Below are 19547 nucleotides of genomic sequence, written 5' to 3' on the forward strand. Positions count from 1 at the left end.
CGTCTCGGCACTCTCACCTTCATCGCCGACGACTCCGCATGGCTCCAGGAGGCTCCACTCAACATAGATGCGCTCCCCGTCCGCGGTGCGACGCATTTTCGCGCATGTGTCCGCGGCGTTCTGCTGCGGCAACCGTCGACCCAGTATCGGTCGGCTCCTCCATCGTCCACCCTCCCGGTCTCCCGCCAGCGCAAGCGCTCGGGCCGGTCGAGGCTTCAGTGATGGGTGAGGCACGCGGTGGCTCGCCAATCGGCCACCACCCAAGTTGCGGCAATCGAGCCCGACGAACCTCTCTGCGGCTTGTTCGACCTGTCGACTGGCTCCGTAGAGACTGCATCCGAGTGCGGTAGCAGTGATCCAGCGGCGGAAATCTTGATGGTCAATGGGCCCCACAGTCCCCCTGGCTTCGCCCGTGGTGGTGGAGCAGGTGACGGCGGCGACCCTACGCGAGGCTACGAAGAGTACCAGCTCGAGCCACTCGACTCTCTGCAAAGAGAGGAGCTTCGCCGCAGGAACGAGGATCCCCTGCGTATTCCCATCGCAGGAGAAACCCCCGAGGCTCGTGCCTTGGAGGAGGCGCGTCTGGCCAATTTGGCCGAGCGCACTCGACTGGAGAACCTTCAACGAGCACTCGACGAGCGCGCGCGGCAACGAGTTCCCGACACCAGTCGACGTCAACTCTTCCCGCCGACTCAGGTATATCGAACCCCAATTCAGAATTTAGCAGCTCCGACCCGCATCTCCGCAACACTCGACCCAAAATAGGAAGAAGCGCTCATCCAGTTCCTCCGTGAGAACTGGGACATTTTTGCATGGAAGCCCGCTGACATGCCAGGTGTTCCCAGGGGACTGGCTGAGCATCGTCTAAGAGTCGACACATCTACCAAACCAGTCAAAGAGCATCTTCGGCGGTCCGCCGTCCAGAAGAGAAAAGCCATTGGTGAAGAAGTGGCTCGACTGTTGGCGGCAGGATTTATCCGAGAGATATACCACTCCGAGTGGCTCGCTAATGTCGTCATGGTTCCTAAGAAGGACAAGTCGCTCCGAATGTGCATTGATTTCAAGCACATCAACCGGGCCTGCCCGAAAGATCACTTTCCTCTCCCTCGCATAGATCAAATTGTTGACTCGACCGCGGGATGTGAGAGGTTATCTTTTTTAGATGCTTACTCCGGGTACCACCAGATCCGTCTGTACGGGCCCGATGAGGTAAAAACAGCTTTCATCACTCCATTCGGGTGCTTCTGCTATATCACCATGCCATTCGGCCTCAAGAATGCCGGAGCCACATTTATGCGAATGATTCAGAAGTGTCTACTCACTCAAATCAGTCGGAATGTGGAAGCATATATGGATGATATCGTTGTCAAGTCACGAAAAGGTTCCGACCTGCTCGCTGATCTCGCCGAAACATTTGCCAACCTCAGAAGGTATGATATCAAGCTCAATCCATCAAAGTGCACATTTGGAGTTCCTGGTGGCAAGTTACTCGGTTTTCTCGTTTCTGAACGGGGAATCGACGCTAACCCAGAGAAGATTGGCACTATTCTCCGAATGAAACGCCCTGTGCAAGTGCACGATGTCCAGAAGCTTACTGGATGCTTGGCCGCATTAAGTCGATTCATCTCACGACTCGGTGAAAAGGCATTGCCTCTTTACCGACTGATGAAGAAGGCAGACAAGTTCGAGTGGACTCCAGAAGCTGATGCAGCGTTTGCCGAGCTAAAAGCTCTGCTCTCCACCCAGCCGGTGCTTGCTGCTCCAATCAGCAAAGAGCCTCTGTTGCTCTACATCGCAGCCACAGGACAAGTCGTCAGTACTGTGCTAACGGTCGAGCGGGAAGAAGAAGGAAAAGCTCTCAAAGTTCAGCGCCCAGTGTATTATTTGTCTGAAGTCTTGACTCCATCCAAGCAGAGATATCCTCATTATCAGAAGCTTGTGTATGGAATATACATGACCACAAAGAAGGTTGCTCATTATTTCTCTGACCATTCCATCACAGTCGTCAGCGACGCTCCACTATCAGAGATTTTGCACAACAGAGATGCAACTGGTCGAGTGGCCAAATGGGCGATTGAACTTCTTCCCCTTGATATCAAGTTTGAGGCAAAGAAAGCCATTAAGTCCCAGGCAATAGCAGATTTCCTCGCCGAGTGGATTGAACAGCAGCAGCCGACCGAAGTTCACTCGGAGCATTGGACCATGTTCTTTGATGGCTCTAAGATGTTGAATGGTTCCGGTGCTGGGGTTGTCCTGGTTTCCCCCAGATAAGATAAGCTCAGATATGTGCTCCAGATTCATTTTGATTCCTCCAACAATGAGGCAGAGTATGAGGCCCTCTTAAATGGGTTGCGCATGGCCATTTCAGTCGGCGTCCGTCGCCTAATGGTCTATGGCGACTCAGATTTAGTGGTCAATCAGGTGATGAAAGAGTGGGACGTGAGAAGCCCAGCCATGACTGGATACTGCAGTGCAGTGAGGAAGCTGGAAAAGAAGTTCGAGGGGTTGGAGCTCCATCATATACCCCGACTGAAAAATCAAGCAGCTGATGATCTAGCAAAGATAGGTTCCAAGAGAGAAGCCATTCCGAGTGGTGTGTTCTTGGAGCATATACACACTCCGTCAGTCAAAGAAGATCCTTTCACCGAAGAAACTCCATAGCCCAAGAGTGCCACAGATCCGACTGAAGTTGAAGTCCCAGCGGTGGTCGACTTGATCATGGAGGTTTTGGTGGTCATTCCCGACTGGACGATTCCGTATGTCGCATATATCCTGAGAAAAGAGCTTCCGGAAGATGAAGAAGAGGCTCGACAGATCGTCCGTCGATCTAAGGCCTTTACCGTAATCAAAGGACAATTATACAGAGAAAGCGCGACTGGAGTTGGTCAGAAGTGCATAACACCAGAAGAAGGTCGACTCATTCTCAATGATATTCACTCGGGGACCTGTGGTCATCATGCGTCCTCTCGGACCATCGTGGCCAAAGCGTACCGAGCCGGATTTTACTGGCCAAAGGCGAATGAGATGGCAAAAGAGATAGTGGATAAGTGCGAGGGATGTCAATTCTACTCGAATATGTCACACAAGCCTGCGTCGGCTCTGAAGACCATCCCACTCGTCTGGCCTTTCGCGGTGTGGGGATTGGACATGGTCGGCCCTTTGAGAACAGGACGAAGTGGCTTCACGCATGTACTGGTGGCAGTCGACAAATTCACCAAGTGGATCGAGGCTAAACCAATCAAGAGTCTTGACACCGGTACTGCTGTTAGCTTCATCAGAGAACTAATATTCAGATATGGAGTCCCGCACAGCATCATTACGGATAATGGGTCGAACTTTGACTCAGAGGAATTCAGAGCTTTCTGCAACTCCCAGGGCACACGGGTCGACTACGCTTCAGTCGCCCATCCGCAGTCGAATGGACAAGCAGAGCGAGCTAATGGACTGATTCTTAAGGGATTGAAGCCTCGACTGATGCGTGATCTCAAACACGCAGCTGGAGCTTGGGTCGACGAACTTCCCTCAGTTCTTTGGGGACTGCGGACCACACCTAATCGGTCGACCGGAAGAACTCCATTCTTTTTGGTCTACGGAGCTGAAGCAGTCTTGCCGAGTGATCTTCTCCACAATGCTCCTCGACTTGAAATCTACAACGAAGCAGAAGCTGAACAAGCGCGGCAGGACGCAGTCGACCTTTTAGAGGAAGAAAGGGAGATGGCTCTGATCCGGTCGACCATCTACCAACAAGATTTGCGCCGTTTCCACGCCAGAAATGTGAGAGGTCGAGCCTTCCAGGAAGGGGATTTGGTTCTCCGAGTGGATCAGCACAAACCGCACAAGCTTGCTCCTTCTTTGGAAGGTCCCTTCATCGTCACCAAGGTCCTCCACAACGGGGCGTACCGTCTTTACAACGTCGAGCATAATATCGACGAGCCCCGAGCTTGGAACGCGGAGCTACTCCGCCCATTCTACACTTAAGTTTTATCACTCGGATGAGTTGCAATAAAGTACCTTTTTAGTTCATGGACCTCAAAATAATAGTGTCATAGTTCCTCCATAATATCTGTCACTTTTTATTTCTGTCCAATGAAATTCCCCTCAGTGGGTGACTTAGCTGCGAATCCATTTTGCCTAAGTTTGTAAAAATCCTACCGAGTGGTGAGCCAGACTCCCACTCGGAGGCTTAGCTGCGAATCCGTTTCGCCTAAGTTTATCAAAATCCTACCGAGTGGTAAGCCAGCCTTCCACTCAGGGGCTTAGCTGCAGTGCAAGCACTCGCCTAAGCTATGAAAATCCTACCGAGTGAGGAGCAACCCTCTCACTCGGAGGCTTAGCTGCAGCCCTGTGCTCGCCTAAGTTTATAAAAATCCTACCGAGTGAGGAGCAACCCTCTCACTCGGAGGCTTAGCTGCAGTCCAAGCACTCGCCTAAGTTTATCAAAATCCTACCGAGTGAAGAGCAACCCTCTCACTCGGGGGCTTAGCTGCAGCCCTGTGCTCGCCTAAGTTTATCAAAATCCTACCGAGTGAGGAGCAACCCTCTCACTCGGGGGCGTAGCTGCAGCCCTGTGCTCGCCTAAGTTTATCAAAATCCTACCGAGTGAGGAGCAACCCTCTCACTCGGAGGCTTAGCTGCGAATCCGTTTCGCCTAAGTTTATCAAAATCCTACCGAGTGAGGAGCAACCCTCTCACTCGGGGGCTTAGCTGCAGCCCTGTGCTCGCCTAAGTTTATCAAAATCCTACCGAGTGAGGAGCAACCCTCTCACTCGGAGGCTTAGCTGCAGTCCAAGCACTCGCCTAAGTTTATCAAAATCCTACCGAGTGAAGAGCAACCCTCTCACTCGGGGGCTTAGCTGCAGCCCTGTGCTCGCCTAAGTTTATCAAAATCCTACCGAGTGAGGAGCAACCCTCTCACTCGGGGGCTTAGCTGCAGCCCTGTGCTCGCCTAAGTTTATCAAAATCCTACCGAGTGAGGAGCAACCCTCTCACTCGGAGGCTTAGCTGCAGTCCAAGCACTCGCCTAAGTTTATCAAAATCCTACCGAGTGAAGAGCAACCCTCTCACTCGGGGGCTTAGCTGCAGCCCTGTGCTCGCCTAAGTTTATCAAAATCCTACCGAGTGAGGAGCAACCCTCTCACTCGGGGGCTTAGCTGCAGCCCTGTGCTCGCCTAAGTTTATCAAAATCCTACCGAGTGAGGAGCAACCCTCTCACTCGGGGGCTTAGTTGCAGTCCAAGCACTCGCCTAAGTTATAAAAATCCTACCGAGTGAAGAGTGACCCTCTCACTCGGAGGCTTAGCTGCAGCCCTGTGCTCGCCTAAGTTATAAAAATCCTACCGAGTGGTAAGCCAGACTTCCACTCGGAGGCTTAGCTGCGGCCCAGTGCTCGCTTAAGTGGACCGAAGAATAAGTCGATTGCAATAAAGGCGCCTTGCTTTGAACCTGCAAAAGACATTTCGAGCCGAAGGCAATCGTATTCAAGCACCAAATTCAAGTTTGAATCGACATCTAAAGGAACCGAAAGTGCTCAGGCATCAAGCCCGTTAAGGTTTGTCGGTTACAATTCCACTCGGCATACCGAGGCAAATTTAAAGCGTCGAGCCAGAAGAAGTTTTTTACCCCTCCTGTGGAGGGCTGGAAGGTGCAACGAATTCATCAAGGTCAATTCCGTCGGCGATCCGAGTGGCAGCTGCAAGGAAAGTTTCCATAAAGGACCTGAAGTCATGCTTCTTGGTATTGGCCACCCGAAGGGCCGCCAACTTCTCTTCTCGCGCATCTTTGCAGTGGACTCGGGCCAGACACGGAGCGACATCTGCACCACACCGAGCCGAGGACTTCTTCCACTCCTGCACTCGACCAGGAATCGTGTTCAAACGGGCCATCAGCGACTCAAGGTCATTCTGAAGTGTCTCCTCAGGCCAGAGCGTCGAGTCGATGCGAGATGTGGCGGCCTTCAGCCTTGCGAGATAGTCCACGACAGCTGCAACACGAGACTCCAGTCGGAAAACATCCATGGCAACTTCGTCGTTCACCGGAGAATTGACGGGGTCGAGGTTTGGCTCCAGTCGGCTGGTTTCTTCTTCAAAGTTTTGACAAAATTCTGCAAGGATGATCACTAAGTCAAGGAGATGGTCGAATGGAAAAAGCCACAATTGGAAATGTTTGCCAAACATAGAGGTTTACCTTCAAGCATAAGAAACAGCTTCTTGGCAAGGCCACTCAGGAAGGCCTCCAGTTCAGTTTTCTTCTCAGTCAATTTGCTGACTTGGTCGGTCAGGGCAGCTTTATCAGTTTTCAGTCGACCGACCTCCTTGTTGGCAATCCCAAGAGCAGCTTTCAGATTGGTATTGTCTTGTTCGAGCTTGGTGACTGAAGCTAACTTCTCGTCAGCAAGCTTGATCTTCTCAGCTAGCTCAAGGTCTTTCTTCTGCTGGGCCTCCCTTACCTTACCTGCAAGATTACAGCAAGATCAGATTTTGAAGCAAGCAAGGGGAAAAGCAGTCGTCAAGGTCTCACCAAACATACCTTCGGTCTCCTCCTTTGCCTTTGTCAGCTTCTCCTGAACCAGCTTCAAGCTCAACTCGACTTGAGTATGCTTGTGTTCCAGCTCTGAGTAGCGAGTCACAAGATCACAAGAGTTCTGCGAAGAACCAATCGACTAAATGTCAAATATAATTCACTTCCGAGTGAAAAAGGGAAAAACACACGTTTCTAAGACTACAGCCGAATACAAGCATTCGACCGTAGTCTCGGGGACTACACCCAGTGGGTGCACTCAGCGTGCCCCCACTAATCCTGTTGAAGACAAAGTCGACCAGTCGACCTCATAAAAAAAAGTGCGAGATGCATTCTCTAAGACTGTGCTCAACTGCAAGCAGTCGACCACAGTCTCGGGGACTACACCCAGTGGGTGCACTCAGCGTGCCCCCACCGGTTCGTGAAATCCAGTCGACCAGTCGACTGACAGAAAGATTGACATCATAAAGCCTAAGGCCGACTGCCAGCAGTCGACCTTAGCCTTGGGGACTACACCCAGTGGGTGCACTCAGCGTGCCCCCACCGGTTTGTGAAATCCAGTCGACCAGTCGACTGACAGAAAGATTGACATCATAAAGCCTAAGGCCGACTGCCAGCAGTCGACCTTAGCCTTGGGGACTACACCCAGCGGGTGCACTCAGCGTGCCCCCGCTAACACGGAGTTTATTCGACACACCCAGTGGGTGACTACTATAAATTCCGGAAAAGAAAAGTTTTTGGTAGCATATCCAACAGAACAAACAGCGGTCGACTGACCTGGACATTGCTTTGGAGGGCAGAACTGGCGTCATAAGCTGCCTGGCTCGCGTCCCGGATGGTCTTCATCTGCTCCATCATGAGTCCTGCCTGGCGTATTGCCTCCTTCGCTGCGCCAGCTTGGTCCTCCGGGACGTGGTGCGTCGTGAAGAGGGAGGGCTGCTGAGCACTCGTCAGTGGATTTGTGAAGGACACCGTGTGTCGAGTGGTGTTCTCTTCCTCCACAGTCAGAATCTCAGGCGCCGTCACATCCTCAGGCACCTTACTGGCGGACGCTTTCCGACTCCTCCTGCGCTTCAGCGGCTCTTCATCCTCATCATCATCAGGAAGATTGATAACAGTATTGGGTGGAGCTGCGGAGAAGAATCAGGATCAGAGATCGCGAGTCAGTCGACTAAGAACGGCGTTAAGAATACAATACCTGGGTTCGAAGTTGCTGCGTCCTCCATCTCGTGGTCATCAGCCCGGGCCGAGGTTTCAGAAGTAGCAGCACTGCAACTCCAAAGGATCAGTCGACTAACTTCAGCGTCGACCAGAGATAAAGTTCACACAGAATAAGAAAATATGAGCAGCACGGTTACCCTGATATGGTGGGGATGGACACCTTCATCTTCGGCAAGAGCTTGATCGGCTTCGAGGAGGCCGCCCTGGGCTGCTTCGGCGCCTTTTCAGTCGGCACCGGAGAGGTGGTCCGAGGGCGCTTGGTCGACTGAGTGGCGGTCGCAACCCCCTTACCACGTTCGGTCGAAGGGTCGTGGACAAGCTTCGACCGCCTTTCTGAGCGCGGTGGTACGACCTCCTCCTCCTCTTCTTCCTCGTCCTCGACGTCGTCTTCATCACCGTCATCATCATCATCGTCGTCATCATCCTCTGCAACATCCGAGTCCCATTCCTCCTCTTCCTGGCTCTCGCCCCCGCTCGCCTCGCCCTCCTCAGTCGAAGCTTGTGCCCCATTGGGCATCGAGTACAGCTCGGTGAGGGCCTAGCAGATGCCCAAACAAGGATCAGTCGACCAGTCGGCAGGGTTAACAGAAATGAATACGACAAGGGCGCAGTGGAGAGCAGAGCAAGTGTACCTTGTTTGGGTCGCTGTTGTGGTCGAGTGGAGGAATCCTTCTGGCTCCGCGTGGGTTGTCCTTGTTTCTGGTAACGGCTACCATCCATCTTTCCAGAGTGACATCGTCGACTGCTTCTGGATGGACTCCAGTCTCGTCTTCGGTCCCACAGTACAACCACATGCAGTGGCTCCGGAATTGAAGGGGCTGGATGCGACGCCTGAGGAAGACCTCCAGAAGATCCATGCCCGTCACCCCCTCCCGAACCAACTGCACCACGCGCTCCATCAACATCTTCACGTCAGCTTTCTCCTCCGGAATCAGCTTCAGAGGGGAGGGCTTGTTCACTCGGTCCATGGTAAACGGAGGGAGTCCACTCGACTACCCTGGCGTCGACTGGACCTGGCAGTAGAACCAAGTCGACTGCCAGCCTCTGACGGACTCGGGAAAGGTCATGGGCGGGAAGGTGCTCTTATTCCTCACCTGAATCCCCAGACCCCCACACATTTGGACGACTCAGGTTCTCTCATCACCTGGGCTCGCCTTCTTCACGGTCTGAGATCGACACGTGAATATATGTTTGAACAAACCCCAGTGCGGTCGACAGCCCAAGAAACCCTCACACATGGACACGAACGCAGCAAGATAGGCAATGGAGTTTGGGTAAAGTGGTGGAGCTGCGCTCCAAAGAAATTCAAGAAGCCACGAAAGAAAACACTCGGCGGCAAGGAAAACCCACGATCAACATGGGTGGCCAAAAGCACACACTCACCCTCTTCTGGCTGGGGCTGCCACTCCTTCCCCGGAAGCCTCGCAGCTCCGTGGGGGATCAAGCCCTCGTTGGCCATGTCGAGGAGGTCATTCTCCGTGATGGTCGACTGGATCCAGTCTCCTTGGACCCAGCCCTTCGGCAGGCGGGATCTGGACGAGGACCCTCCGCGGCTGGTGGATCTCCCCTTTGCCTTCTCCGACGCCGACGCCTTCTTTGCACGCTCCAGCGCCGCCGTATTCTCCTTAGCCATGGTCGCTGGCGAGATGCGCGAAGGGAAGTGGTGCGGGGGCGAGAGCGAGGATGCTGAGCAGGGAAGAAGGAAGCAGAGAGAGAGGGAGAATGCTGAGGCGCAGCACAGAAATCCTCGCCGGGCGCATTTATAAGGTCCCTTCCGAGTGGCTGACATGTGGGCCCGGTCGATCTAATCATATCTGGGAGCAGTTATGCAGACTGGATACGTGGCGAAAAAGGCGGCGCGGAGATCGAGGCGTCTATGCCCCGTCCCATCCGAACGCCGCGGTCCGCCCCGCTTCGCGCGCGCCCCCAAATTTCGCATCCCGCGGAATCCACGAGCAACAAATTAGTCTGTCAGACGCGGTGTTTCCGGCGATCCGTCGCTCGGAGATCGTCGAAGCCCGAAAGATCACTCGACGCAAAAATAGAATGGATCGAGTCGACTGAAGGCAAATTGCTCCCTGTCAACGAAGAGATTCTTTGGTCCAGAACAGCGCACAACTAGAGCGCAAAGGATAATCGGAAACGACATCAACTCCTTCTTCACTCGAAGCCTCAATCCATTCGGGGGCTAATGATGGGGTTATGTACCTAGGGTAGGGTCATGGACCTGATCCAAGTAACTTACCCCAAGACATCCTTAGAAGAGGTCGCCTTCCAGTCGACCAATGAGGACTCACTCGACTGGTCTGAAGGACTCGACCACGAAGACTCACTCGACCACCAGGAGGTCAAGAGGCACTCTGCACTGCAACGGCCTGTAATCAAGTAGACTTTATGATAGTAAAGGCACTTTATGTGGGGCGTTACCAGTAACGCCCCAGACTTAACTCACCTTAAACCCTCTCCTACGTGGGCTGGCTGGGGTCCTGGCGCACTCTATATAAGCCACCCCCCTCCACAGGCAGAAGGGGTCGGCACCTTGTAGCTCATATACTCATAATCCACTCGACCGACTCCGGGCTCCGAGACGTAGGGCTGTTACTTCTTCCGAGAAGGGCCTGAACTCGTACATCCTTTGTGCTTACAACCTCTCCATAGCTAGGACCTTGCCTCTCCATACCTACCCCCCACTCTACTGTCAGGCTTAGAACCACGACAGTACTCAAGTTCCTTAGAGAGTGACTGTATCTCATGAGTCCGCTGAACAACATAGTGCTCATCAGTCATCTTGTAGTCACAGAATTGCTCCATGACGTACAACTCATTGCCAGCGCCCGAGGCCCCAAACGTGGCCTCGAGCGCAGCCCACATGTCTTTGCCGCTGTCAAACGACATATATGAATCCACAATGGAATCGTCAAGAACACTCAGTAGGGCGGCTTTGAAGAGGGTATCCATGTTCTCAAAAGCTTCATGTTGTGTAGGATTAAGATCACCCTCAGGTTTACCCTTAGTGGCGTCATAGCAGTACATGATCTGAAACCAATATACTGCTCTTGTGCTCCACCTTTTATATTGCACCCCCTTAAAAGTAGGCGGCTTCGAAAGCGCAGCAAAACCACTCGGAGTAAATTGCGTATAATCAGGTTTTTGGATTGGATTGTTGAATATATGAGCAATTTACTATGAGATTTAATCCGAATCAGCAGTAAATAGATCATGACGACAATTACAAACATCAAAGTAATGATGTGGACTAAACCAGGAGGACAGAATCACATATTATAGTGGGAGCAGAACCGCTGTGGTTGATATTGTCATTCATGTCGTTGATGAAGAGGTTACCGAGGTCGGGGAAGAAGGCTGCCGTTGAGGGAGACGTCGCTGGCAGCAGTCACATGAGTGTGCTCCCCAAAAACCTGATCGCCCCTCTCCTATACAGGATCACGAAAGGCGGGGTTCGGAGGACTGCTATCCCTTCTTGCGGTGCATGCCGGAAGGAGGGCTGGAGAAGAATTGCATGGTGGCGCTAATATCTGGAACGGTGCGAAACCATATGATACAGCGGCGGCTAGGGTAGAGCATGTCAGGTCGGTCGTGCGAGTAAGACCAAGTATAATAGTAGGCCTTTGGCCCCCAAACCCCACGTCCAAGTCAATAATAGTCCCACCAAGGTTTGTCTCAAAAAAACTGAGTAATTAAGGCGTCCGTTAGTCCCTTTAGTATAATACTATATCATTAATAATGGCCCCACCATTTGTCTCACAAAGTATGTTGGTGCTCCTGCTACAACCTGCTACAAGTTTACAACCCGCTTCTCTTATCTCTCCTCTTCTCTCTCCTTCAACTAAGCACAAAAACTATATTTAAATCCTTATAGCCTGCATATGTCATCTAACTGTAGTACTTGCACTAAAGTTACTCTACACTGTGTAGTCTGAAATGCCAAGCGTGCAGTGGACGGTGCCCTCGATTGGCGTGCCGCTTCAACAGTGGAAGTAGTGAGAGGTCGCGTTGCCCTGACTTGCCATCAATGTGGAGCGGCGGGCTCAGCTGGCGCCGGGCAGGAAGCGCGCGCAGGAGGGGGAGTGGTTTTTGTTGGGTCAAGAAGGTGAGAAGCCAACTTGAGATCGGTCCGGCCAAGGAAATATCATGTGCTCCCATACTCACTAGTAGTTTCATGCATATAACACTAGTCTATGTTACTAATCCCTCCTTTCCGGTTTATAGAGATGTTTAGAGTAACATAGTAATATGTTACAGTATAAGTTACTCCCCACTATGACCAGCCTTGGCCTCTCCCAGTGCTCCACCATATATAGCTGCTAAGCCTGCCATGTAGGCATAAAATATGATGTGGCAAGTTAATTAAGAAGAGGGAGACTAGTTTGGTGACCGTGGGAAGAAACAGTGGAAAGATAGTTTTGAGTCTATAGCTAATTAAATGAAGCAAGCTTAGCAACAACAAACTAAGCACCTATGCATTGGAGACTTAAGTTGCTAAGCCATTTAATGCACTTAACACCTCATCTAAGCACATCTAAGCACTTAGCACTTAGCACCCCCTTGACCGTGGACCTTGACGGTGTACGTCACCTTGTGTCCAGATCTGAGATGCCACGTGTACCAGATGAATGACTCCAAGCTCGACCATCGTGATGCAAGAGGTGCGAGCCAAGGAACACTGTTGGAGACACCCCCCTCAGACTAGACACAATGGGTAGTAACATAGACTAGTAACATGCTCATGTTACTAGTCTATGTTACTACCTCTATAGTAACATATCTATGGTAACATGCAACACTTCATTTATTAGGCTATAGACACATCTTGCCTTGATATGTGTGATGTTACTACTTTCCTATGTTTCTTCATTTATTACTTGACACATCATCTACTTTATCTAGACATGTGTGATGTTACTACCTATGTTATTCCCACTGTGGCTAGTCTCATAATTTTCCTTGTCATCATCTGAGTCCTAGAAAATCTCACCCGCATCATCATTAGGCATGCAACCGCCTTGATAGACAACGTGCGCAGAAGGAGTAGAGGTGACTGGGGACGCACCACGTCGTGGCCACTCCGTACATGCTTGTGTGCGTGCAGCGTGCATATTTTTCCATCGGTGCTAGCTCTAAGGCCGAGGCTGCGGTTGTCTTCGTCTTCAACTAGTCGTTGAGCAACGACGGCAAAGAGGTGCTGCAAGAGATGAGTAGGCGCCATTGTGTGCGAGCTTCGCCATAGCATGACAAACCGGACGTCGCCGCAGATGGTGCACGCTTCCATGCAGCCGAGTGTGTGCACATGCATGTGTTATTCACGTGCATTCTGCGGCCGAGTGTGTGTGCATGCACGTGTTGTGTGCATGCGTTGTGTGCTCCATGCTGTGCGCGTATGTCCATGAGTTGGATTAGATGGAGTTAGTGCGTTGGCATGTGTACATGCGTGGCTGCATGCGTTCTGTACATGCGTGGCTTGTTGTGTGGTTATCAATATAAATTATAAAACATCTTCAACTTAGCATCCTGATGTATCGTATCTACTGGTTAGCCAAGAGTTCATGTTCTTTTGTTTGTTTATAGGTGGATAGGCGGCAAAAAATAGGGGAAAAGGCGCAAGGTTCCTTGCAAACACTCCACCGCGAGGTTCCTTGCTCCTTCTCGGTCGTCGGGAATCTATGTTCTTGAACTCTTTTTTTTACGTGAGCTTTGTTCATCCTTTTGCCAACATGCGATACATCTTACATCAAGGTGCATGTGTCATGCAAGAAAATGGAGATAATCAGATAAGCAGTGCGTAAGTGAGTCGTGCACTTCGATGGCACCTACTATGCAATTTTTTTTCTCCTCGATGGCACATGAATAGTGCACATACTCAACGATGGAGCACGGGATGGTAGCCATGACATGGTGAGCCCTTTTTTGGAGAGAGTACATACTAAATAACTTTGATGTGTCCCGTCAACTCGCAGAACGACAAGAAGCTTGCTTACTACGCCTTCTCCCTCGCCAATGCATGCGCGATGGCTCGTAGCACAAGGAGAAACTGTTGCTTACAAGCGGTGGACGTGCAGCAGTTCATTTGGTGTCAGATTACTAGAAGTACTACTGTAGAACCATCGACTTCCGGAAAAGGTGAAGAGCCAAGCGCAAGGTCACCTACTAACCTTAGGCTAGCCGTAGTGGGAGCAACATAAGTAGGGGTACCTCCTTTTTTTTTCTAGAAACAACCACACGCGAATATTGGATGGTAGCAGCACAACAATTGAATCAAAAATTGAAACCAACCAATGAACTACTACTACTGGTGAGCGCTTGCTAGAACGTATCATGTACTCCATCTGTCCATGTATATACTAGCAAACGCTCACCAGTAGTAGTAGTTCATTAGTTGGTTTTGATTTTTGATTCAGTTGTTGTGCTGCTACCGTCCAATATTCGCATGGTTGTTTCTAGAGTAAAAAAAGGAGGTACTATTACTTACTATGGGAAAGGTGAAGTGATGGTTGATTCGCCCAAGCAACTTATTACTCTAGGAATATGGGAGTACCAGCGAATTCAAGGAATAGAGAAATGATGGTTGCTTCGTCCGAGCAACTTACTATGGCGAAGGTGGGGCTCTGTTATTTGACTGCTCACTAGTCATTACTACTACGGCGCAACGACCATGGTGAATCTTTCCCTGCAGTTGTGCACTCTGCTGCATGGCAGATGGAGCCGGATGAAGGATGTCCCACATGTCGGCAAAATGAAGTTGACTTGTTTCTGGCATTGCTATCAATCCTTCAGGATTTGTTTATATGTACGCATAATTTTAATGCAATTGTACTGTGATGCTCTGAAGGTTTCAACTTTTGTTCCCGCAGGAAAAAACGTTTCAACTTAGGATTCATGTGTCTTGCCTCAAGATTATCTCGTTACAACATTCCATCAAATACAAATGAAACTACCATGGCTGCTAATGCATCTCAATGGTTCGTAGATCAGCGCCAATATTCACACCACAACTGAAGACAAAAGTTGGGAGAATGTGTACAAATAAAGAAAAATATATAATTTATCGATGTTGTTCGTAGGCATGGCTCCGTTTCCTTGGCACAATGTTCATTGCTTGGCAGCTACTTTCACCCAGCTCTGTAGACAAAAAAGAGGTGTATGGAGGACACTACAATCCGATCATTTTGTGTAGCTCCACTATAATTGAGCGGTCCATCCCTGTTTGCAAAGATATCCAATCAGTGTGATTACAATAATAATAGTGGAACTAGATGATGAAACATAACACACACAAATAGAAGCCTATCACATCTACGATCTCTCTTTAGGACTAACTACTTGTTGGAGAAGATTAGGCACGGAGTTGGATGAGGAGGATAGCAAAACCAATCTCCCTTTCTATAGTCCCACAGAAATGTAAAAACGTTGCTCGTGTGAAATTTTGGTAGAACCGCACAAAACTCTTAAGAAAAAGTGATTTGTGCAGTTCACCAAAAGGTCGCAACAGAAATGAGGTTAAAATGGATAGCCTTTTTTTTCAAAAGGAGGTAGAAAGGAAACAATTACTGCCCAATAACACGAGTTGAAGACACATACGCCGACAAAAAAGAAGCATATTCCATGTAATAAGGGAAATATAGCACATGGTGGTCTATCAAAAATGGTTTGAGGACGAGATTGCAAGATGGAAAGTACGCCGGCCGAGATACGTTTTAAGAAAACAAAGAAGATCCACAGGCAACAACATGGGAAGATGGGCAGTGGAGCAAGGCCGGAGGAAGCTGTACCTGAGGGTCGTTGATATGTTACTAGGAGGGCACCGGCGGCCGGGATCTGCCCATACTGCGGCAGCGAGCAAGTGGCAAAGGCCCTACCGCGCTGGAGCTTGGTCAGAGAGAATGGTGCGTACCGCAGATCGGGACATGCTGCCTCAACGTCGTCGAACGGAGAGATGATGCACATCCTCCCTTTCCGCCGGCGGACGGGATGCGGCCGGATCACTGACCAACGCTGAGACAGAGAGAGAGGCCACTGCCGCCTTGTGTGAGATGGTGTGAGGAGAGACAAACCCATTTTTCCATTTTCCCCATGGCAATCGTTTTATATTTGGTACGTGCCATTGAGGAATATATAACTTTATTTAATACTAACGCGTCAAGTCGAACTTTGTTCTGTCTAGGCGTGGTACTCGACCCTCCTTCGAGTAAACAACCGCTACATGCGTCAAATTATCACGTGGGCTTCCTTTTCATACAGAAACGAACTCCACCATGTACCATGCGGGTGTGGCCGGGAACAAGACGTGAGTACGTGCGTCCTGCGTTCACCTCTTCTTTAGGTGCAGGTACGTACGTGGGTGGGTGTGAGAGAGATGGTTTGTGCGAAACAGAGGCAATGTGTTGATGATATCTCAAACCAAAAGATGTAATATATGCAATGTGTGTGAAACAGAGTCATGGACGTGAGATATCGATAGAATTGAAAACAGGGATGAAGTGTGTGGCTACGCGATCGATAAAGAGTGCCATCGAATTTGTGTTTGCCCGACTGGCCTACTAGAATTTGAGAGGGCAGGGTGCAGTTTTTCTCTTTGGCATGGATACCTGCCTACAACGTTTGACTATCGGTGTGTGCGTGTGGGGGGGGGTGCAGAGACTGATCGACTAGTATATGTGTGGGGAAGGAGAGAGACCTAGCTATGTATTGAGGGAGATCGATCGACATCCATGGATATGTGTAGCAGAGGAATAAGGTTGGGAGAAAGACAAAGATAGAGTGTCGGAGGGTTGGTGGTGGAGTGGCGTCTCACAAATGGTGGGAGAGGCCTGCTAGACAAACGGAGGGTACGAGTGCAATATCAATAAGAGAGGGTGGGGGATGTCTATGCACGTGCGTGTGAGAGACGGGTTGGGAGGTATGCAAGGATGATGAGGGGAGACGATATGGTTGTGGTAAGCATACATAACTACATAGGAAGATCAACCGTCGTGTGTCCGAGAAAAGGAGAGACATAACTAGCGAGGTAAGTGTATCGGTGCATGGGGAAAACGAATTATAGTCGACCTGGCTATATTTAGGGAGATTGGTATGTATACATGCATGCATGTGTTAGAAGCAAATAAGGTCCAGAGAGATAGACATGGGGAGAGGGGTGCGGCTAGGAGGTGGTGGGAGAGGCCTACCATGTCGAGGGGGGAGGAGTGTGCGAGTATGAGATCAATGAAAAGAGGGGCGGGAGTGTGCACCTACGTGGAACCGGACATAGGGGGGTATGGACGGTGAGAAGAGAAGAGGGGAAGTATATATGTGTTTGTGGTAGGCACACTTGGCTAGAGAGGTATATCAACCGGTGTGTGCCGGAAAGAAGGAGCCAGGGGGCCTACACACACCGCGGGTGAACGACCTAAAGAGAAATAATGAACATGCGCAATGGAGGGGATGCTGAGGGAGGGTGAGGGGGGCGGGCTTGTGCATGCACGATAGAAAGTTAGCACTAGCTAGCTACACATAGAAGAGGATCGTGATGGTGTAAAAGACGAACACAGATCATAATTCATTATAAAAAAGTGGATACAGATACTTGAAGAAGATATCATAATGTAGAGCATTGATTATAATTTGGGCTAATGTGTGGCTTTGCAGCTCAGGGCTAAATACTTGTCATAATGTAGGGGGCGGGGCACTATACTTTGTGTGATAAACACGGTGTACGTATGGAACATGGTTTAGATTATGAATATATAGTTAGTACATCAAATGTACTATTATTTGGAATCAACATCAAGGAAGAACCACCCGCAGCGGGGAGGGGGGCTCGCCGGCGAGGTACCCCACTATCTATCTTAGAGTTTAGGGTGGGGGCGGGGGGCCTAGAGGGCTGGCCGGGGCGGCGGGGCGGCGGCGGACCGGTGGTGGGGAGTTGTTTCGGGGCGGCGAGGCGGCGCTGGGGCCGGTGATTGGGACGGTGGTGGCTGTCGGCTCAGGGGGGTGCAGGTTGAAGATGAACTGCAGGCCCTCCCTAAACTACATGTCAAGTGCCTCTCTGCTACCATTGCGTTTAGTTTCGATAGTAACATTCAGATTCCACAGTAAATTTCAGTTTCGAGAGTTAAGATTAGAGTCAACATTTTTTACCTCATCTGCTGTAGTCAGGTGGTTTTGGTGCTGTAAATTTTACATCATCTATTGGAGATGCTATTAGAATCCCACTTGAGATTAACGATGTCTATCTTGTGCTGCTTCAGCCTTGACGTCTTATGGCTCATCGGAGATGGTCCAACGGTAGAATGATCCATCACAACAGAGCAGCGCCCTAGACGCCTTGTACAGATTCCTCAGATCTTCCTCCACACCTCCGACAGCCACCTCTGCCTCAGCTGCTTCAGTGACCAACCCAATGATGCTGAGATCGAGACGACTACGCCAAAGAGGTTGTACACTTGTTGCATCACTTATTGCTATACATTCATGTCGATCCATTAGGGCTATTTTGGTTCAACGAAAAAACATAGCAATAGGGAATTATCCTATGGCACTCTACTATTCAATTATTCATGCATTTTGTTGAAAGGACTGGAGCAAAACATCCACCTGGACCTACTTTTCAAAGTCCTATGCATGAAAACAAGACCAAGTGCATTAGTGGCAGAATAACATTCTAACTGTACACGCTTTCATATGGTTTCACTTTATTTTGGCCATGTTTCTTTGCATTCCTCTACTCTTCCAATTCCTGTGAACCAAACACCCAAGTTGACAGAAATCCTGTGTTAACAAATGCTCTGTTTACCATGTGCATTCCTATCCTATTCCGGTGTTTTTCCTATCCTTGCGTTTTTAGAATCATGCAAGCCAAATGAGCCCTTACAGAATTACTTCAGTTACAGGTAGGGGTCGAAGGGAACTTTTTGTGGTTTGTCCTGCTCCTGCCATGACGTCGTCCACCTCAGCTGAGCTGCTCCATCGACAGAAGCATCCACAAAACCAGACATCACGACTCCTGACCGTCTTTCGCCGCCTCAGATCTCCTACCCTGCCGCCGGCACCCACCGTAACGGCATCACCATCATCGACTCAGCAGATGAACCTGAGAAGTACACGGGTCCACAAGAGAGGTCACACTCTTTTGTTTCTGCTTAAGTTATGCATTGCTTAAAATTACCTGCTACTTTATCGTCCTGTTCACCTCTTGGACTCCAAGTCAGGTCCAAATTAATGTTCAAACTTGAGTTCTAAATTAGTTGTGGGGCACATATCGAGGTAGCAATGAATAGTATCTCTGTCTAATATCTGGTTCACCTAGGGTATGCTATGTTGTTCATGTTGGGTGGGAAACAAACAGTAAAGCAATCATCATCTGTCTTTTTATTAAATTAAAGCAATCATTAGCCTGCTATCATTATTTTTGGATCCATCCACTGGTTGTTACCATCACCCTAAATTTCTGCATGCTCTCTGTCAGGGATATACGAGTTGGTCAAAACCAACTACGACCCGGATTCATATTGCCTTCAAGCCAGCTCTGCCTCTGGGCCGTTCACCACCGCGTCCGTCGTTGTTTCTGAACCGGCTACTGCTATGCCGAGTCAACGCCAGAGCCTCGCCTTGGCTTTGCTCCTCAGCCGTGGTGCCACATTAGTCTGTTTTCAGCCATGGATTTCAAGCTGCTACTGCACTCGCCTCGCCACCTCTATCGCGGTCATCTTTGAGCCGCGTCGGATCGTCCCCTGCCGGAGCTCCACTGTTAAACCGCCTTGTTAGCAGTATTGGCACAACCATCTGCAAGTCACTGTTGAGATTGCTTTGCCTTCG

The sequence above is a fragment of the Triticum aestivum genome, chromosome 3B, assembly GCF_018294505.1.
Source record: "Triticum aestivum cultivar Chinese Spring chromosome 3B, IWGSC CS RefSeq v2.1, whole genome shotgun sequence".
Classification (NCBI taxonomy): domain Eukaryota; kingdom Viridiplantae; phylum Streptophyta; class Magnoliopsida; order Poales; family Poaceae; genus Triticum; species Triticum aestivum.